This window comes from Mustela nivalis (genome assembly GCF_964662115.1).
Source record: "Mustela nivalis genome assembly, chromosome: 8".
Classification (NCBI taxonomy): domain Eukaryota; kingdom Metazoa; phylum Chordata; class Mammalia; order Carnivora; family Mustelidae; genus Mustela; species Mustela nivalis.
Window position 1 is genome coordinate 65,149,201 of NC_139027.1, and position 21,809 is coordinate 65,171,009.

The following is a 21,809-nucleotide window of genomic DNA, read 5'->3' on the forward strand; positions in this document are numbered from 1 at the left end:
ATGTTTAAAAGTCAAAGAGCCCCAAACCCAATTATCAGACTCAACTTGAAAAGTAGATTTCTAGACTTCCATGTTCCCATTTGGTATGCACACAACTTAGAAGTCACGGTTCCATCCTAACAATAAAATCTGAATAAACTGAAAAAAAATCCACAACTCTTCTCAGATTTGTCAGAGAAATGAATTTGTAGCACAAACGAATGCCCCTCAAACTGGAAAGGCTGGTGAGTACAGAAAATCACAACTTACTAGAGCAAAAACCTCCACCCGAACCAGGACCAAGGTAGGAAAACCTGAACTACTATTGAGAAATTGTTGGAGGCTTGGCATGGACAAGGCTGAGAGTTAAAAACTCCAGTAAAGGGACGCCTGGGTGGCTCAGTTGGTTAAGCAGCTGCCTTCGGCTCAGGTCATGGTCCCAGCGTCCTGGGATCGAGTCCCACATCGGGCTCCTTGCTCCGCAGGGAGCCTGCTTCTCCCTCTGACTCTGCCTTCCACTCTGTCTGCCTGTGCTCACTTTCGCTCGCGCTCTCTCTCTCTGACAAATAAATAAAATCTTAAAAAAAAAAAAACTTAAAAAAAAAAAAAACTCCAGTAAAACTCAGTCACAGAGGGACCCCTAAACTTTTCTGAAGTTTACCTGCAGTTGCTCGGCCAGGTCCTTTTGGTTTATATTGGAGAAAAAACCTTGTGCTTCTGATAGGGGTGGAGGAAAAGGAACCATTTTTAAATACACCAGACCATTCTGTTCTTAATAAGGCCTGCCCTCAGGTGAAACTATTCTACCAGAGACTAACCTCTACTGGGGTTTTACCAGACTTGAGATAAGCCCAACTCTAGCTCCTTCTAGCCATCGTGTACTACTAAGGTGGTGGAGTAGGGGTACTGACAAACACTGTTGAAGTTCATAGCCCAGGAGTACAGTACAAAAAACTGAGACCTAATCATAGGACTGTAGAATGCTTCTCCTCCTCTAACACCTTACCAGCATATTATTAAAGGCCTATCTATGACAGTTCCTTTTATCCAGTACACCATGCCTACCTTTCAACAACAACAACAAAAAAAGACAAGGTGGGGTGCCTGGGGGGGTTCAGTCATTAAATGTATGCCTTCGGGCCAGGTCATGATCTCAGGATCCTAGGCTCAAGCCCCATGTTAGGCTTCCTGCTCTGTGGGAAGCCTGCTTCTGCCTTTCCCACTCCCCCTGCTTGTGTTCCCTCTCACTGTCTCTCTGTTAAATAAATAAATAAAATCTTAAAAAAAAAAAAATGACAAGGAGTACTAGAAGGCAAAACACAATTTGACAACACTAAATGAACATAACCACCAGAGTCAGAAATGGCAAGAATGTTGGAATTATCAGGTCAGGATTTTTTTTTTAAACTATGATAAGGGATTTACTGGAAAAAATAGACAACATACATGGTTATTGTAAGCAGACAGATGATAGTGTTAATAAAGAATCTAGAAGATATGTTGGAGGCCAAAAACACTAACAAATGATGAATTTCTTTGGTAAGTTATTTGGCAGAGTGGACACAATAGAGGAAAGAATCTCTGGGTTTGAGGATATGACAATAGAAACTTTAAGATGGAAAAGCAAAGAGAATAAATTTAAAAAGTACAAACATCCAGTTATAAGTATGTCACAGGAATAAAAATTAATGTGGTCAATAATATTTTAATAACATTGTACAGTGACAGATGGTGACCACAGTTACCATGGCAAGCACTGCATAATGTATAGAACTGTCAAACCACTATGTTGTATACCTGAAACCCGTATAACATTGTACATCAAATACAATAATAAAAATATTTTAAAAAGAACAGAATATCTAAGAACTGTGGGGTAAATACAAAAAGTTTAACATAGGTCATGGGAATATCAAATATAGAGGAACCATGGGCACACAAGCAATGTTTGAGGCAATAATGATGGAGAATTTCCCCAAATTCATATTAGACATCAAGCCACAGATCCAGGATGCTTAGAGAGCACCAAGCAGGATAAACGCCAAAACAAAACAAAGCAAAAACAAACAAAAAACACTTACACCTAAGCATATCGTATTTAAAATTAGGAAAATCAATGATAAAAAAATATCAAAAAAGCTCAGAAGAAAAAAATCACCTTGCCTATAAATAAGTAAGGATAATAACTGAATTAGTTTTATCCTCAGAAACCATGTAAGCAAGAAGAGAGTGAAATAAAATGTGTTTAAGTACTAAAAACAAACAAACAACACAAAACAAAACCACCAGCCTAGAATTCTGTAACTTGTGAAATTATCTTTCAAAAGTTAAAAAAGAAATAAGACTTTATCAGAGAAACAAAAATTGAGGAAATTTGTTGCCAGAAAATCTGTCTTACAAAAGATGTAAAAGTCTTTAGAAAGATTGATATAGGCCAGAAACTTGGATTCAAATAAAGAAGAGCATTCAAAAATGGCTAAGTGGAGGTAAAATAAGAACTTTTATTTTTTCCATTCCTGAACTGATCTAACAGTTGTTCAAAATAGTAATAGCAACAACATATTAAATTATGTATGTTTATGTGTGATATATCTATACCTACATAAATATGTATAAATAAAATGAGTTATAATAATGATACAAGGCATAGTATGGAAGAATTAGGAATATTTTATTATTATAAAGTATTTACACTACCTAAGAAATGGTGTATTGTTATTTGAAAGTGGACTTGGGTTAATTGTAGATTGCAAATTCTAGGGAAACAAGGAAGACGAATTTTTGAAAAGTATAATTGATATGCTAAGAAAGGAGAGAAAATAGAATCATATAAAATGCCCTATTAAAGTAATGAAAGGCAGAAGTGTGGAAGAGAAAATAGGTCCAAAGAACTGGGGCAACAAATAAAAACAATAGCAAATATGGTAAACATTACTCCAACTACCTCAATAATCAATTAAAATGTTAATGGTCTACATACACAATTAAAGGCCAGAGATTGTCAGAGTATAGCAAAAAATAAGAACCAACTATATGGTGTGTACAAGAAACCTAGTTTAAATGTAAAGACAAATATTGAATAAAAATAAAGGGATAGAGAAAAATATACCATGCTAACACTAGTAGAAAGTAGGAGTGGCTATTTTAATTTCAGACACAGCAGTCTTCAGAGCAAGTAAGGTTATCATGGATAAGGAGGGAATTTATATAAGGAAAACGCATTAATTTTCCAAGAAAATTCAACAGTCCTTTAAGATGTGTGCACCTAACAAGAGCATTAAAATACATGATGCAAAAAGCAATAGAACTCCAAGGAGAAATAGATGAGTCCACTATTTTAGTTAGAGACATCAACATCCTTCTATCAGAAATGGACAGATCCAGCAGGCAGAAGATCAGTAAGGACATAGTTGAACTCAATAGCACCATCGATCAACTGGAAATAGTTGACATCTCTAAACAATAGCAAATTACACACTCTTCTCAAGCACATGGAACTTTCAGCGATATAGACCATGTTGTGGGCCATAAAACACAGCTTAACAAATTTAAAATAATAGAGATGTGCTTTGAGACCACAATGGAATTAAAGTAGAAATCAGTAACAGGAAGATAACTGGAAAATCACAAAATACATGGAAATTAATCAGTACACTTCCTAGTAAAACATGGATCAAAGAAGAAATCTCAACAGAAAATTTAAAATATTTTGAACTAAATTCAAATGAAAACTCAACTTATCAAAATCTGTGGGATGCAGTGAGAGCAGTGCTTGAAGGGAAATTTATAGCATTGAATACATATATTAGGAAAGAAGGGAGCTTTAAAATCAATCATCTAAGCTTGCACCATAGGCAACTAGACAAAGAAAAACAAATCCAAACTAATCAGAAGAAAAATAATAATAATTACAAGTCAAAGAAATTGAAAACAGGAAGTCAACAGAGAAAGATCAGCAAAAACAAAAACCGGTTCTTTGAGAATATCAGTAAGATCAGTAAGTCCCTAGCGAGGTCAATGAAGAAAAAGAGAAAATACAAATTAGTAATACAGAAATGAAAGGGGGGGGGGACCAGTACAAATCCTGTGAACATTAAAAGGATAAAAGAACATTATGAACAATTCTGTACCCACAAATTTAATAACCTAGATAAAATGGACCAACTCCTTAAAAGGTGCAATCTTCCAAAACTCAGAAAAGATGAAATTGATAATCTGAATAACCTCTGTGATTAAAGAAATTGCATCAATAATTAATAACCTTCCAAACAGAAAACACCAGGCCTAGGTAATTTTGATGCTAAATTCTACAAAACGTGTAAGGAAGAAATTACACCAATTTTTTACAATCTCTTCCAGAAACATAGAATACTTTCTGATTCATTCCATGAGGCCAACATTACCCTAATACCGAAATCAGACAAAGACTTAAAAGAAAATAAAACAATAGATACAAACAAACTTTCATGAACATGGGTATAAAAATCCTCATGAAAATATTAACAAATCAAATAAACAATGTAAAATTTTATGCCATGACCAAGTGGGATTTATCTCAGGAATAAAAGGCTGGTTGAACATTCAAAAAAGTCAATAAATGTCATCCTTTCTGTCAACAGACAATAGAAAAAAAATCATATGATCATATTAATTGGTACAAAAAAGCATTCGACAAAATCTAATACTTATTCATGATGAAAACTCTCAGAAAACTAGGAATAGAGGCATTTCCTCCACTCTTTTTAAAAATTCTACAGCAAATATCATAGTTAATGGAGAACAACTCGAAGCTTTCCTGCTAAGATCAGAAATACAGCTCTTCTCAACATAGTATTAGAATTACAATTACTGCTCTTCTCAACATAGTATTAGAAGTCCTAGCTAATACAATAAGGCCAAAAAAGAAAAAAAGTGTGTGTGGGGGCGGTATATATAGTGGGAAGGAAGAAATAAAATTGTCTTTGCAAATGACATGATTATCTACATAGAAAACCAAAAAGAATTGACAAAATAACTCCTAGAGCTAGTAAGTAATTAAAGCAAGGTTGAAGGATTTAAGGTTAACATGCCAAAGTCAATTACTTTCCTCAATACCAGCAATGAACAAGTGGAATTTGAAATTAAAAACACATTGACATTTACATTAGCACCTCAAGTGAGATATTTAGATATAAATTAATGCAAAATATGTACAAGAGCTGTATGAGGAAAATTACAAAGCTCTAATGAACGATTTCAAGAAAAAACTAAGTAGATGGTGAGATATCCCACGGTAATGGATGGAAAGACTCAATATTGTCAAGATGTTAGTTCTTGGGGGTGCCTGGGTGGCTCAGTCAGTTAAGCAGCTGCCTTCAGTTCAGGTCATGATCCCAGGATTGAGCCCCGCATCAGGCTCTTTTCTTGGGTGGGGGCCTGCTTCTCCCTCTCCCATTCCCCCTGCTTGTGTTCCCTCTCTCACTGTGTCTCTCTCTGTCAAATAAATAAAATAAAATCTTTTAAAAAAAAGATGTTAGTTCTTCAACTTGCTCTATGGATTCAAAACACTCCGAATCAAAATCCCAGCAAGCTATTTTGCGGATATCAATAGATTCTAATTTTTATATGAAGAGGCAAAAGTCCCAGAAAAGCCAAGTCAATATTGGAGGAGAAGAACAAAGTCATAGGACTGACCTTACCCAACTTAAAGACTTATTATAAAGCTATAATTATAATTATAAGCTATAATTATAAACTATAATTATAAACTATAATCAAAATCATGTGGTATTGGTGAAAGAATAGACAAATAGAAAACTGGAACAGAATAGAGAATCCAGAAGTACACCCACATAAATATAGTCAGCTGATCTTTGACAAAGAAGCAAAGGAAATATAATGAAGCAAAGATAGTGTTTTCCAATAATAGTGCTGGAGAAACCAGACATCTGCAATCAAAAACAACTACAAAATAACAACAAAAACACAGACCTGATATTATATGCTTCTCAAAAATTAACTCAAAATGGATCACACACCCTAAATGTAAAATGCACAACTGTAAAAGTCTTAGAAAGTAATATAGGGGAAAACCTAAGTGACCTTGGGTATGGTGTTGACTTTTGAGTTACAGGAACAAAAGCACAATCCATGAAAGAAATAATTGATAACTTGGGCTCCATTAAAATAAAAAAATTGCATTCTTCAAAAGATAATGTCAAGAGAATAAGCTGAAAAGCCACAGACTAGGAGAAAATATTTGCAGAAGACACATCTAGTATCCAAAATATGTAAGGAATTCTTAAAACTCAACAGGAATAAAACAAGTCAACTAAAAAATGTGTAAAACACCTAAAAAGACACCTCACCAAAGATGATACACAGATGGCAAGTAAACATAAGAAAAATATCTGTAATATCCTATGTCTTGAGAGAATTACAGATTAAAACAGCAATGAGAGACTACTACCTACTTATTAGAATGGGCAGGATCCAAAACAAAGATGTGTAGTATCAGGAACTCTCATTCATTGCTGGTACCATGCAAAATGGTACAACCACTTTGGAAGACAGTTTGGCAGTTTCTTGGAAAACCAAATGTACTCCTACCATATAATCCAGCAATCATGCGCCTTACTATTTACCCAAAAAAATAGAAAACTTCTGTTCAAGTAAAAATCTGCACATGGATATTTATAGCAGCTTTATTCATAACAGCAAAATTTTTGAAGCAACCACCAAGTACTTCAGTAGATGAATGGATAAATAAACTGTTGGGACATCCAGACAGTGGGATATTATTCAGTGACAGGAGTGAGTTATCAAGCCATGAGAAGACATGGAGGAAATGTAAATACATATTACTAAGTGACAGAAGCCAATTTGCAAAGGCTACACACTGTATGATTCCTACCTTATGACTTTCTAGAAAAGATAAAACTATGGAGGCAGTAAAAAGATCAGGGGTTGGAGGGACAGATGAATGAATAGGTAGAGCACAGAGAATTTTTAGGGCACTGAATCTATTCTGTAGGATGCTACAGTGGCAGATATATGTCCTCAGGTATTTGTCAAAACTCAGAGAACACAAAGAATAACTCATTTAAACTATGGATTTTGAGTGATAATGATGTGTTAATGCAAGTTCATTGGTTGCAATGGATGTATGTATCACTATGGTGCATCATGTCCATAATGGAGAGGGCAGTGCGTGTGTAAGGATAAGGGAGCATATGGGAACTCTCTGAACTTTCTCATTCAGTTTTTCTGTGAACATGAAAGTTCTCTAAAAAATAAAGTTTTTTTTTTGTTTTTTTTTTTTAATAGAAACTTCTCAAAATCACATCTGGGAAGTTCATGTTCAGGAGGTCTTGTGTGGGGCATAGGAATCTGTCTATTCCATAAATTCCAAGATGACGCTGATGTGCAGTCAAAGTTGAGAACTACTGGGTAGATCTTAGTCTCCTGATATTTCAAAACATAACTGTACTGCTTGATTTTTTTCAGACCTTTAGTCTCTGATAGGTATGGTAGTTTAAGTTCATCTGTAATATGTTGATGGCAGATAATGCTTATATGTCAAATATTTGCATTTATAAAGGCATCTCTCTGTGTAAGTGTCCCTGTGTTATAGTCGGGCTGTCTCTAAAGAGCCTAGTTATGGGGCTAAAATGATGATGCTCTTCCGAAGATCTGTTCCATCCACGCCTTCTCATGGAGCACAGAAACAAACAAGGTGTCAATAGTGAGGGACATGGCAACTATGATTCCATCATTCACAAGTTCAACTTCCCTTCAAAAGAACAAGTGATACTGTTAACCAGGCCCTGCAAACACATATAAAACAAAACAAACAAAAAAATGGCATAAGAAACCTTCCTTCCATAATCAAGTATACTAGTCCCACCCTTTGGAGCTTAGATGAACAGAATGAGGCTCATAGAGTTCCTAACACTGGCCCTTTCTTTCTACGTAACCCAGAATGATGTAGCTCTCTATTTAAAGAAGCAGTAAAACGGGTGGAAATGGACTTCTTTGAAACCAGATGTCTTCTATCTTAAAGCTCCAGTTACTTCAACATATTATTTAGCTCCACTCACATCAGATCAGGGCCACCTGTTACATCCTCTGCACACTTATGAGGGATTTAAGGTTATGTTTGTATTTATGGTTCATCTAGAAAACTCAGAATGCAATTGATAGGATGCTTTTAAAGTCATCCTGAGGTCAAAGCATGTGTATGTGGCAGATTAACAGATAATCAAGACACTGCGTTGTGCAGTGTAAACAAAATCAAACCTAATTTTTGTGAATCATTACATAAACCTGGATATAATCCAGGACTAAAAACTCATCATCTAAAATATAACTGCATGCCAGAAAGGCATAATGTAACATGGGTAGACTATAAGGCAAGAAGTTTTAAAGCTCCATTATAATTTATTTTATTATAGGAATATCCTTTAATACCAAGACAGATTTTTGATATTTAAATGTTCTGTTTTTGTCTTGTGTAAAGTTAAATATGTTCACTCTGATATCAATAAAACATGACTTGATGTATATATCTATTACCTTTCTAATGGTAATAAGCATTTCCAAGAAAAATACAGCCTATGTAAGATTAATGTCCATTCATTAAATAAATGTTTACCAAATACCTGTTACGTGCCAGGAACGGTTCTCCATGCTGGGATATAGCAGGGAACAAAATACACAAAGTCCCTGTTGTACTCAAATATTGAATAAATTTACAGCTAACATTGGGGAAAAAGTATGTTCTAACAAACTAACAGCAACCACCACAACAAAAGACCCCGACATTATCAACTTAATAATATTACAATATTCACAGATTAATGAGCTTCTGAAGTAAATATTGCCTTTTTTATGTTCTATTTTCTCACTTAAAAAATTAGCAGCAGATAATGTCATTTGTAAGATAGTTGTCCTAAGTAGAAGAGAAATGGAGAAATCAAGTGAGAAGCACACCTCACTCCCCGCCTCTCTCTTGTGATTAGTTAAGCATGTGTGTAAATTAAGAAGGAGAAACCCAATTGCGAGGTCTAGCTATTAGATAAAATTGCTTGAAACTCAACGATATTTACTTGGATTGACCATAAAGATTCCAGTGTGGCAAAAACACTGTTGCAAATGAGATTGGTTGTGGTTTGGGGACGGTTCACGTTTCCCATTTTCCTTCATTCTCCATGGAGCTGTGTGCCAGAATCAGAGTATCCATTCTCGTTTACTCTCTTATCTGAACCCCAACCATTCTGTTTTGATCTTGGATAAATTAGGTTTAAAATCTAGCCTTCCTGGAAAGATCACTGTAGAATGAAGACAGCTTTTTTCCTTCTTAAGTACAACTGCAAAAGTGACAGACTGGAAAATCTCTGCAGGCAAATGTGATGTCACTAAAGAAATCACACACTTACCCGTAGAGATTCTACAGTCTGACATCTTCATGCATCGAACCATTCATCGGCTGTGCTTTTCCAGATGCATCCTTTGACTTGAAGTAAATCTGGACTGGCCACGTAACCAAACGACGGATAACGTATTGAACTTCAGCTTCTTCTAAGCTAAGAGGGCATACAAGTCTCATGATGGTTAAATCCCGTCAAATTGATTTGTAAGATAAGAAGGTCAAATGGCTTAAAGCTGTTTAGAGAAAGGTGTGACCCCCACCTCCCCAGGCTCACAGCATCAGCATCACCTAGGGGCTTATTAGAAATGCATGTTTTCAGGGGCACCTGGGTGGCTCAGTGGGTCAAAGCCTCTGTCTTTGGCTCAAGTCATGATCCCAGGGTCCTGGATCAAGCCCTGAATCAGGCTCTCTGCTTAGCAGTGAGCCTGCTTCCTCCTCTCTCTCTCTGCCTGCCTCTCTGCCTGCTTGTGATCTCTGTCTGTCAAATAAATAAATAAAATCTTAAAAAAAAAAATGCACTTTTTCATGCCCAGCCCGGGCCTCCGGAGTCAGAAACTTTTGAGAATGAGCCCCAGTCATTTGTGTTTTAACAAGCCTTCCAGGTGATTCCGATTCACATTCAAGTTTGAGAACCACTGGCTTACAGAAAATAAAAGATTACTGCTGGAAGTCTGAACTCAGAGATCTTCTCATGTTATGTAATATATGAAAAAATCATACAAAAGAATATGTATGCACAAAATATTATTGTCAGGATACATTTCTTTCTTAAAGTGATTATTTTAATAATAAGTGAAGGATTAATAATAGAATGGAACATCTTCCTTTAACTCTTACTTTGCCAATGGAATTGCAGAGCTCGGCAATTTTCCTTAGAAATAAAGAGTTAAGAAATCTTATTTAGGAGGAGAAAACGTTTTCATGTTTGGGAGGATTAAAAGGGTACTGACATCATTCAAGTCATGAGCCATAATTCTTATTAGATTTTATTGCTACATTCTTCACACAGCTTTGGAAAGTTATTCCTAAGAGCACAAAATATGCACTTAGACTGCACACAGAGAAGGAAAATGCTCTCACAATGAAATTATTTTAGGCTGACCCAATAATATCGGAAAGACTCAAGACTTGTTCTCTATGTAATATATCTTTTCAAAATAAGAGATGAGTCTATATGAATTTGTCTTTTTCAATATCTTTGATAATTTCCCTTCTTAATAGTTAAGTTTGGCTATAAAAGATCTAATTTCTGCATGCTAAAAAAATTATTTTTCTTTCCTCTCTGATATTATAAAAATTGCATGGCTGAAGGGTAAAAAAATAAAATTAAAAATTATGATCGAACTTGGCCTTTAATGACAATGGATAAAATACACAAATTAGCTCTTATGTATCAGAATATAGTACGAAATGTCGGTATGCCTGTTAATCAGTAACTTCTGGTAGTGTGTTAAAAATTCATCTTCAGTTTCATTCATAATGAATTCATTTTTATTATTTCTGGACCACACCAATTTCCCATGATGTGATGGAAAAAATTGTAATATTCAAAACTTGAATTAGATCACACACAAAATGACAACTTGCTCAGATTATCATAATAAGGTTTGGTTTATTCATTGACAAGTGAGAGCCCAGCTATGTCCAGAATCTACAAAGTCTGTGCTGGAGAACAGCAAGATGTTTCAGACTCCAAACACCCCGAAAGAAGTACATTTACTTAGATGAGGATGAGAAGGTTCTCTAAATGCCAGGTTTCTTTGCTATTATTAGGATTAAATCAATTCCGTATTGATGGAATTGCTGATCAGTTTCTCCAACTGGCAGTCTTAAATGTCTTTGATAATAAAAGAAAATTATCAACCAGTATAAGCAATTTGATAGACAAAATCTTTCAAAACATGGGGTTCATTGGAGGAAAAAATAAAAAGCGATGCTAGGAATTTAGCATCCTCCTAGGCAGTAGGAGAGCTAAAACTGTCTGATACCAACAATGTGAAACACCCTATACACATTACCTAATTTAGTCCTCAATGCAAACTTGAAGAGGAAGGTATTACTAACAGTCCCATTTTGTGAGCAAAGAAACTGAAGTTGAGAAAGAGAAAGACATAAATGGAAAGAAAAGAACCTGTACAACTATACATCTGAGACAAAATAGTATGGAGAACAAGCAGGGAACTACAGGTCAGCAAACCTGGGTTTGGAATATTTGATGCCCTTATCTGTGCCTCTCTGCATCTAAATTTCCTCATCTTTAAAACAATATATCCTCTTTTTCTATTTATTTCCCATGGCTGGGCAAACACTTGCCAATGATAAAGAACTGAAAAGCTATAGGAGACTGTGATCTTGCTTAGGGTGAATGGGGCAAGCTTTGGGAATAGCTTGGTCCTTTGCTTCCCCCACCCCCAACCATAAACTGCATTTGGAGCTGTGCAAATTGCAAAAGAAAGGTTGTTGCTAGAAATAACTAATTTGCCTCCATCATCGGCCTCTAGCAAAACTCTGGCCTTCTGTCTTTGGTCAGTTTCCCTCCCAGGCCCAGCCATGTTTCTTTGTCCCACTCTGGTGATTCCGAGGCCACTCATCTTTAAGGCAAGCCAGCAGCCTCTCTTGAAGGGTTGTGCCAGACAAGTTCATGAGGTCTTTCTTCTTTTGACAGGGGAGCAGATTTCCTCTGTTTTGCTTTTAAGGGATGTCAGGATTTGCAATAAATGTATAACTGAAATAGACCAGTGCCCAAAAGCATATACAGAAGTGGAGCTTGGCTACAATGGACCACCCCCTCAGCAACCCGAAATTCCTAACAGATCCAATCCTGACAGACACTTTATAAGCTCTATCATTCATAGACTTGTGATATTTCAGATCCAAAAAGGAAAATAGTGACTACTTATTCCAACTCTATTATTTATTGAGCACTGATTGTATGCTGGGCATTTCACATGCACTGTCTCATTTAATCTTTATAACAATGTAGTATCAAATAAGATTATTAATGGCACAGTTTTGCAGATGAGAAAACTGAAGGTCCTTGAGGTTAAATAAGGGCCTAGAATCAGATCTATTTGTCTCCAAAGCCCATCATCTTAACCCCCCAGTTTTAAGGCCCAGAGGTTCAGTGGCCCCAGGTCACACAACTGGTTAGTGATAAGTCTGAAACTAGACTTCAGTTTTCTTTATACCATGTGACACTTGTTACTACTTGAACAATCTATCTTATTAGAAAGATGTCCAAAGAATTATTCAATCTGTCATATAAGCCTATTGGCTGTCTTGAAATCAAAGCTACTAACTTAAACTCTGCCAGCTACAGTGAGCACCAAGGAAGAAAACTTCATGTGAATTCTGTCTCTATTAATACTTGAAGCCAAATGGTAAGTGTTAAACCATGCCTTTCCACTCTTGAGAACATGAAAATTCATACTCATCATTATGAAACAGATGTGCTTCCCAATTTCTTCTGGCAACCTAAAAAATAAGGCAAAAGCAGTCATTAATACAGATGGTCCCTGATTTTCAGTGGTTCAACTTGTCGATTTTTCAACTTGAGAGTGGTATGAAATTGATACACACTCAGTAAAAAACATACTTTGAATTTTGATCTTTTCCCAGGTTAAGGATACATGGTACAATACTCTCCCATATTCAGTGGCATAGGATAAGTGAGGATAAACAACTAAAGTACTTAGAACCATTCTATACCCACTCCATTATTCTGTTTTTCACTTCAGTACAGTATTCATTAAATTACCAGATATATTCAACACTTAATTATAAAAAAGGCCTTGTGTTAGATGACTTTACCCAATTGTAGGCTAATAGAAGTATTCTGAGAACATTTAAAGTAGGCTTGGCTGAGATACAGTTTTCTGTAGGTTATGTGTACTAAATGTATTTTTGACTTACAGCATTTTCAACTTACAGTGACTTCATTGACATGTAACCCCATCATAAATCAAGAAAGATCTACACGTAGCACAGCAGGGATCATTTTGGGGTTTTGTAAGACCAGGCTTGAATTTGCACTTATAAACAGGTAAATATTACCACTTCATTACTCATCATCAAATTTTCATGTCATTTGTCAACTCTTGTCCTCTATAAAGTTTCAGCTGAAGGGCCCATTAAGGATTTTACAATATGCAAAAAATAGATAACCTTTCCATTTGACAAATGCCTTTTCATTTTCTGTCTTAGTGGTCACCCACGGCGGTGGCTGCCATGGAAAACTTCCTTCATACCACAAATGATTACTACCAAGATACGAGTAGCGCAAAATGAAATCTAATCTAATAAAAAATGTGGTTAATTGCTATGCCAAATTGCAACATTAATTCTTTGAAGCAAAACAAAGTACAAAGGGACCTTTCCTGAGTGGGTTTAATTTGGCTTTTGTTTTTCCCTCCTATCCATGCTCCTCACCATCTTGCTCCTTATTTTCTTTCCTTCCGACTGTCCTCTCTCACATCTCTGAAAAACTCAGAGCCGTGTTTTGTTGTGGGGCAGGATGGAGGTGAAGGGCAAAATCATTTCAACTGGTGTGTAAGATACATCACCACTAATTCATAGATTTTATCTTTTCCCCTGAGGCTCCAACCCAGAGATTCAGAAGGACTAAAAGGCATGCTTCTTTGCACAGGTGATTGCTTTAAGGAAACCAGGGATTGCCTTGTAGTTTATAAGAAAGGTAACTCACCACCATTGTCATTATGGACTCATTTTTGCTGAGCACAGTATGTGCTCAGAACAGTGCCAAATGCTGTGTGTTTTTGAAGGCTTTAGGCTAAGATGGGGTATTCCCTTTTCTAGTAGGGACTCATCTCTAAAACTTAATTTTCAATGCCCCACTGGTTTGGGAGGGTGCACAAAAGTATCCCTTGTTTCAGGATTCAATTACAGTTTATTCAGGCTTCAATATCTCACTCTTATGTAATTTTATGGATTTTACGTGGTTTCCCCAACTTGTTTTTAGAACAAGCTCTCTTTTCTCACTTTCTATATAAAACATCCTAACTGGCCCCATTTCTCTTTAAATAGCATGTTAGAAGGACACACATTCATTTAAGAAACTAAGCATTTGAAAACTATGTGTAGTAAATATTTATAAAGAAGGTAATGTTCCCTTTCTTGACCTGGGTGGTGATTACATGGGTGTGTTCACTTCGTGATAATTCATCAAGCTGTACACTTACAAACTGTACATTTTTCTATAAGTGTTTGCCTCAACAAAATAACTTAGAAATATGTATGTATGAAGAATCCTGACATCCCCTCCCTTACATGCAAATCCACAGACAGAATAACTGATTTTACATGAGAATATTTCTCTACCCTCTCCTAGAGCCCTCATTTCTTGTCTTGGAGACTTATAGCTCTTCAACCTCAATCCAAAAAGATTGTTTGTAGGATCTCTCTCTCGTCTGATATTCTCCTTTTATGCTCCCCCCCCCCCAAGGGATTTCTTCTGTCAACTAGGCACCTGTACTTTTATTTTCTTAATAGCTCAAAAACAGTGCAAAATTGGTTTCCTTCATCTTTTCCCACAGTATGCTCTCTGGCCACCCTTGCCACAAACCTTCAGATATCCTTTTGCAGGTGCTGGCTTGATGGCTTTCTCGGGTTCCTCTTCAGGATGGGCTCATAGGATTAAAAATTACTATGCCTCCTACACTCTTCATCTCTCTCTCTCTTTTTTTCATTATACCTCTGAAACTTGCATTTCCAGAAAATGAGCCCCATGTTTCTTTGCAACTCCACTGAAAAGTACCACTATTAGACACTCTCCCATTTTCCATTTAGTTTCTATAAGAACCTTCCTGGATTCTATTAGAATCCCTCCTAGGATTGCTGTCAAAATCAAACGAAATAATCTACATACAACACTTAGTTACACATACTAAGTAAAACAGACCCATAGTAATCACTCATTAAATAGCAGCGTTTGTTATTGTTAGTAATAGTATGATTAGCTAAGGATGTTTTTGTTTGCTTGTCACGACAGTTGGGTCAACTCAAATTCTTAGCCTGTGAAAACTTTTGTAATGCCGAGGGAATAACAAAGTAGCCGCCACCATAGTCTTATTTAAGCCCTTAATAATAGTACAAAATAGATTTGGGATCCTATTTTAAAATGAGAAAACTGAGTTTTGTAGGGGTTACACCATTTGTCTGGGGTACTTGCCAATTAAATTGACTATGGAGATGCATTTTCTTCTGAAATCACCACCTTCTTGTAGGATGTGTGTCCTGCCAGCTTAGGGCATCGCCCTCAACCCCTCAGTAAGAAGCCACTGGGTCCCAATTACGAAGAAACCTCAAACCTGGCCCCTGTTTCTAAGGAGCAGATGATGGGTAAGTCAACTCTGTCACCACCTCGCCCAGCATTTTGTCTTTGAGACCTAAAGCTTTGCAGACTTCAAGGACCTAATCGTCCTGTACTCTTTGTGTTAATTGCCTTTAGCATCTCCCCCATAGTCCCAAATCAAGTAATCGTCTTAGAAAACTGTAACAAACTTAGAGACTAAAGCTTCCTCTCTGCTGCAAGAATCTTTAGGGTCTGGAATTCTAGACACTCTCTCCTAAAAATTTCCAGAATAAACTTCCTTCCTTCTTTTACTGTAGATGTATTCTACAAAAGATTTAAGTTTAAGCTGATTCAGCCACTAAGACTACAACACCATGAGTCGTGATCGATGCTTTATGTCACTGAAGCCAGTTCTTGCTGTCTTTGGCCTTCAGAAAGAGGATCTTCAAAATACTTTCTTTTTTTAAGAAATGGAAAGTGGCATACACCCAGTCTTAAGAGTTACACCCAATTATACACAGGCAGTCCTTAATGAATGTTCTAAAAGCATCCAGTTTATTTATTTCTCTCCAGTTACTCATGTTGATATCATTATCCAACCTGCTAATGGCTTTCCTTGAAGAGGTTATTTAATCTTTTGCTTTGCTTCAGTTTTGAAAGATACATTGTGTTCCTTAAACCAGGGCTGGCTTCTAGCTAAGTCTTTCTAGAAGCTTAAACTACAGAAGTATAAAAAGACTTTTTTTTTTTTTTTTTTTGTGGGAACCATTCTTTATATCAATTACACTTCTGCTCTGTCATTAATTGTGACTACCTATTCAAGAATGTCTCCACCATTCAGAATGTGGAAAACGTGCCAATGGGAAGCTCAGCTCAATGGCAGTTCTGGCTTTGGCTTTGGGCTGGACACCCACTTATGCACAGTATGACTCAGACTCCTTTCTCGTAACGCCTTATCTCTAGACACCATTCTCCATGAATCCTTTTTTCTATTCGTAATCACTTCTAATCCTCATGCTCCTCTGTCTGACCTTCTCTTCCCACAAAAATCCAGAAAGTATGCACTTAATAAACAAACAAATCCATTGACAAAGATAGATGTATTCAGGGCAGCTTTACCAAAATTCAGCTTCAAACTGGTATTTAACAAAATTCCAGCCAAAATGCTCATTTGTAACTGCAGCCAACTATTTTATTGAAACCAATTCAAAGCCAAACATTTTTTGAATGCCTACAAAGCTACAAAAATAATAAATAATGTTTTGCTATCTTTCAAGCCTTGGGGGATTCAGAGTCCCAATCCCATAAAGAACAAGGAGGCAAGGTAAAAAGGAAGCAGACCTGAAAAAGGCTATTGTTTGGAGAGTGGCTCTCACCCAGAAATCAGAGAGAGGAAGTTTGTTTGGGGTAACTTCAGGTGGTCCCCATGACTGCTAGGAAATGGGGATATAGAAAAGAGTCAAATTGAATGTGTTCTTATAATTTCTCTCACCCATCAACACCTTTCCAGTTGGTTTTTATAGATTTTTCTGCCTTTGTTTGGAATTCATTTCCAAAAGAAGGTTTGCAAAAGATACTCAAATATAACAAAATTAGTTCTACTCCAGCACCAAAGTGAGTTTGAGGACCGAAGGACCTGAGATGTTTCAGAATTCTGACTTGAAGGCTAAGGTAGAACTCGATTTCTAAACATGTTTCAAATGATGGAGTGCTCATATCCATAAATAAGAGAAAATTGAAATATAAAATAGCTTATATCAACTCTGGATACCATGGAGTTCTGAGAAACCATAAACATCATGCTAACTCAGAAGCCCCTCAATATAGAAACAGAGATATCTCTTGACCTACACCCTAGAACATCCTGGTACAACAATAAATCAGTTAACTCGAGCAACGTACAGAAGTAGATTCGGAAAAAAAAAAAAAAAAAACTTCTAGGAAGGAATAAAATGACAAGAAAACATAAGCATAAAAAATGGTGGAATTTGGGCACCTTTTCTAAAATCTAAAGGTTGGAAATTTGAAAAAAAAAATAAAAAGTAGTTGAGTCCACCAAAGCACATCATAGTAAAAATAAAACCAGAATTTATTGAATATCGGTGTATCCGATTTTGTGCTAGGTAGAATTTTTCACAATAGCACCCCATTTAGTCATTAATAGTCTCATCCACAGTATTAACAGTGCAGAAACTTGAGTCTCAGGAAATGAAATGATACATCTTAAAGCACCCAGCTAGTAAGTGACAGTATCAAAAATCACAACCCAACCTACCCTGCTCCAAAGCTCCTATGCTTCCCAACAACTTGCGCTATGCCCCATTGTAAAACTTGCAGTAGGAGGAACAATCCTTCCAAGTTTTCAGAAGGTATCTAAATAACACCCAACTTTGAGTAAACAACATGGTCTTCAGAGAAATATTAAAATTGGCACTATCTGAGCAGATCCAATGACCTGACTAATGTGTTACATCTCAGTACAAATTTATAGAAAGTAAGGTCTAACAATTTACAGAAGATCACAAATGCATACATTGCAATGCCCCCAAAGATGCCTGTAGAAATACTTTACTATGGATTTAGAAGCTCTCTTCCTTTGGTAATATCCCTAATATCTTTGAATGGGATGAATAGTGTTAAAAATAGCTTGTTTCTTGATACTTTGCTACTATTTTTTCCATTTATCTGGCCTATGGACTATCTAGCCAAATTAGTAAAGCTTTGTTACCAAAGCCACTTTATAACATTTCCCTCCTTTTTCCTTTTATGTTCCTATCACAACAACCCAGTAAGGTAGGCATAGCAGTAGTGTGTCTGTCCTTTCCCTTCAGTCTTCCCCACTGTGATTGTCGGCATAACATGCCCTATGTCTTGGGTTCATTGAAGCTATTCATTTTCCTCATCAATGAGCAGTATTTTCATTTATGATCTTTTTCTAATGTTTTCCAGTAGAGGGAAGAAGAACTACATCTTTATTCTTGTTCTCTCTTTATAGTCACTTTTCAGTGTTAAGCCTTCTAGGGAGAAAGGAAAATCAAATCTAAGGTTAAGAAAAAAGAAAAAGTGAACCAGTATGCATGTTGCTTCAGGGTTTGAGCTGATTTATCCTAACCCCTATAGGAAAAAAAAAAAAAAAAAAAGACATGAGAAATGATAGGCCCTTGTTTTCTGCTTAGGATAAAATTTTCTATTTTTCTTTGATCCTGAGCAATGTGACTCCAGAAAATAGATTTAAGAAATATTTTAAATGCTAAATTTCAGTAAGAAGACATTTTTAGTTTTCAAAAAGTAGCCTTTTACTTAGGAGTTCATATGAAAAGCAACATTATATTCCCTTCTTCTTTCTTGTTTTATGACTTTATATCTATATTATCACTATCCTAATTCTGTCAAGTCTTCGTTATTTAGGGACAAGTTATGAGCTAGAATCTGTAATTATTTGCTTCAAAAGACATTTCATTTAGCTCAACAAATTTTTATTGTGTACCTTTTAAGTACAAGATACCATACTGAGAATGGTATGTCTGAGACTATAAAGATGAAGAAGGGTGGTCCTGACTTCCGGTAGTTCATAGTCTAATGAGGGAGGCAATAAGTAAGCAAGAAAACACCACTGTGCGTAACAGGTGACAAAATAGAGAGGATACAAGTTAAACAGGATCACAGAGAAAGAGAGAAGAGGGAAAGCAGTGTCTGATGTTGGTGTTAGAGTCTATGTGTGTGTCAGTCACATAGGTGTTCGTGTTGGGGAGGGGGGTGTCAAGAAAGGAGTGAGGAAGAGGAAACCATCCCAAGTATGTGTAAAGGCATACTACAGCTCCTTGGATTCTTGGAACTTCACATAGTTTGTTACGCCTGGAGTCCACAACGCAGGAGAAGAAATGGATTATAGTATGGTATGTCACGAAGGTGGAGAGAAAGGCAGGGCAAATCCACACCAAAGTGCAAATCCCAGCCCTGCACCAGATCTACGGAATCCAAATCTGGGCATGGATCCTGGGGATCTGTGCTTGGAACAAGGGCCTCCGGTGCTTCTTGTGCACCCTGAAGCTGAAGATCGCTGCCGCAGATAATGGAGCACCTCTGCAGGCTCTCCCTCCCTCCTTTCTTGATCATTATCCCTATGATTGATCAGCCCCACTCAGTGAATTGAAAGGGCTGAGGTGCATGGCCCAATCCCATTTAGCTGAACGAAGCAGCGTGGGCAAACCGACTACCATCTAAAAAAGACGAAGGCCTGGCCCCCCATTTCACATCTGCCCCTTTGGTGAGTAGATGGTCATTATTTTTTTCACTTACATAATTGCTGTTTGGGGAAGGGGTTGTTCTTTTTTGTTTTACCTGAAGAACTCTTTTAGGGTGTTGGCTTTGGTATTCACAAATTCTTTAGAAAGCTCACTTGTAAATGGGTTTTTGAGTGATTTGTTTACAACCACCTATACTCTTGTGTTTCTTATTATGTAAGGATTAAATAGAACAAATCCTCTCTAAATGCAAAGATTAGAACATTACACGCAATGCTGTACATACCAGAAATGTGTGAAAATCAGGTTTCTATTCACCAAGAAATGAAGCTTGATGATGTCTCATCAAGATAAAAGCAGGGAGACACAAGTCTTCAGTGACGGGCTCAGTGAACAGTGCTGTGCTTTTACCCAAGGCACCCATGTGCCTCTGCTCACATGATTCTCTTCTTCTTGCAGGTCTAACCTGGATGGCTGTGAGTTGGCTTAATCTCAGCTGGCAACTGTGAGATGTTCATACAATCCCCCACAGTGGTCTCTGGGATTATGCTAAACAGAGCAATTTCCTTGCCCTCATGGATCAATAGCCTTGTAGGCAACCAAAATTAGACTACAGAATTTCTATTTCATGACAAAGAAAAAGCAAAGCTGCTATGGTTACCATTTCATACTCAACCTCCTTTCGTCTTACTAAAGTCTTTCTGAAGTCCCACTATACTGGAAAGGCCACCAGCCTTGGGAATTAATTTCCCTTTACTGAATTCATGTTCCATTTATAGCACTCCTTCAAGGCTGGAGTACAAAAGCCAAACATATAAAAACAAAACCAAAAAACCAACCAAGAGAATTCAGGTGTTAGAAGCGGAACCTAAAAGGTTTCCTTCTGAAAATTCCTCCCACTTTTTTTGTGGATGCTGGTCTGTCAAATTACAAACAGTCCAAGAGAATATGATCTGCCAGGCCCTACTTAGACTTCAACAGCCCAGATTATCACACAGAATGGCTCTTCCTCATTCCTTCTGTAAACATTTTGCATTCAACATCCTAATTGATACTCAGATTTAGAATCAATTTGGCTCTGGCCTCCAAGACTTTTACAAGCTATACCTAACTCCTATTCTTGGTGATCCCTGGAAACAGGGGCAGAAGACAATATCTTGGAAAAAGATTGAGGACAAATGTCATTCCCCACGATAAAAAAAAAAAAATGAAGTCCATTTCTCTTTCTCATTCACCCAGCAGCACAAAACAAACTAGACAGAGCAAATTTATAATTAATGTAAGATTAATTTAAGAACAGAAATGATTAAAGATGCTATTTTGAAGGTCTTGGCTGATGCATAGGAACTATTCCTTGGGTATTTTCAGGAAGAAAAGAAGTATATATGCCTATCTCATTAAATTACACCTCTGCTATTGTGATATGTTGGGTTTTCTTGCCAGAAATTGATGTTGGGTAGTAGGAAGTCAATTTGAGAACTAGTTATTCCCAGACTAAGAGGACAAATCCTGAACTGTAAGCCAGAAAATAACCTACCTCTAATAGAAAGAGGGCTTCATATCAATCCTCAGGGCCGATTAGGGTCCATAAAGCTATGCAATTCTTCAAAGGTCATCTGTATCTTCCTGCTGGTTGAAATAACTATCACCCTCGCAAACATTAGAAAATTACCATTTCCAACTCTTGGTGACAATTTTTCAAAAAAGATAAATCCTTTTTTTCAAAAAGAAAGAAAATTACTGTAATTCAACAGGATAAGAGATCATTTTTAAATAGAAGAGCCCATACTGTCCCTCGGGAGCTGTGTTTGTGGTCATGCAGGCATACACAGTAATTTCTGTAGATGTTTGCTATACTGTCCACCCA

General features: G+C 36.7%; 1 long non-coding RNA gene across 4 annotated transcripts in view; it reads left to right on the top strand.

Annotated features, from left to right (window-relative positions):
* The window catches only part of LOC309870965, a 63,898-nt gene that overhangs the window by 17,203 nt on the left and 24,886 nt on the right, over nucleotides 1-21,809 (top strand). Inside the window, exon 4 of one of the 4 annotated variants that reach the window (XR_014314898.1) lies at nucleotides 167-224. The exons of 1 other annotated variant lie outside the window; for it this stretch is intronic. This is a non-coding gene — a long non-coding RNA (uncharacterized lncRNA). Of the gene's footprint in view, nucleotides 1-166; nucleotides 225-13,302; nucleotides 14,422-21,809 lie in introns of those variants that run through there. 2 more of the 4 variants (XR_014314900.1, XR_014314901.1) reach the window with 2 other exon arrangements.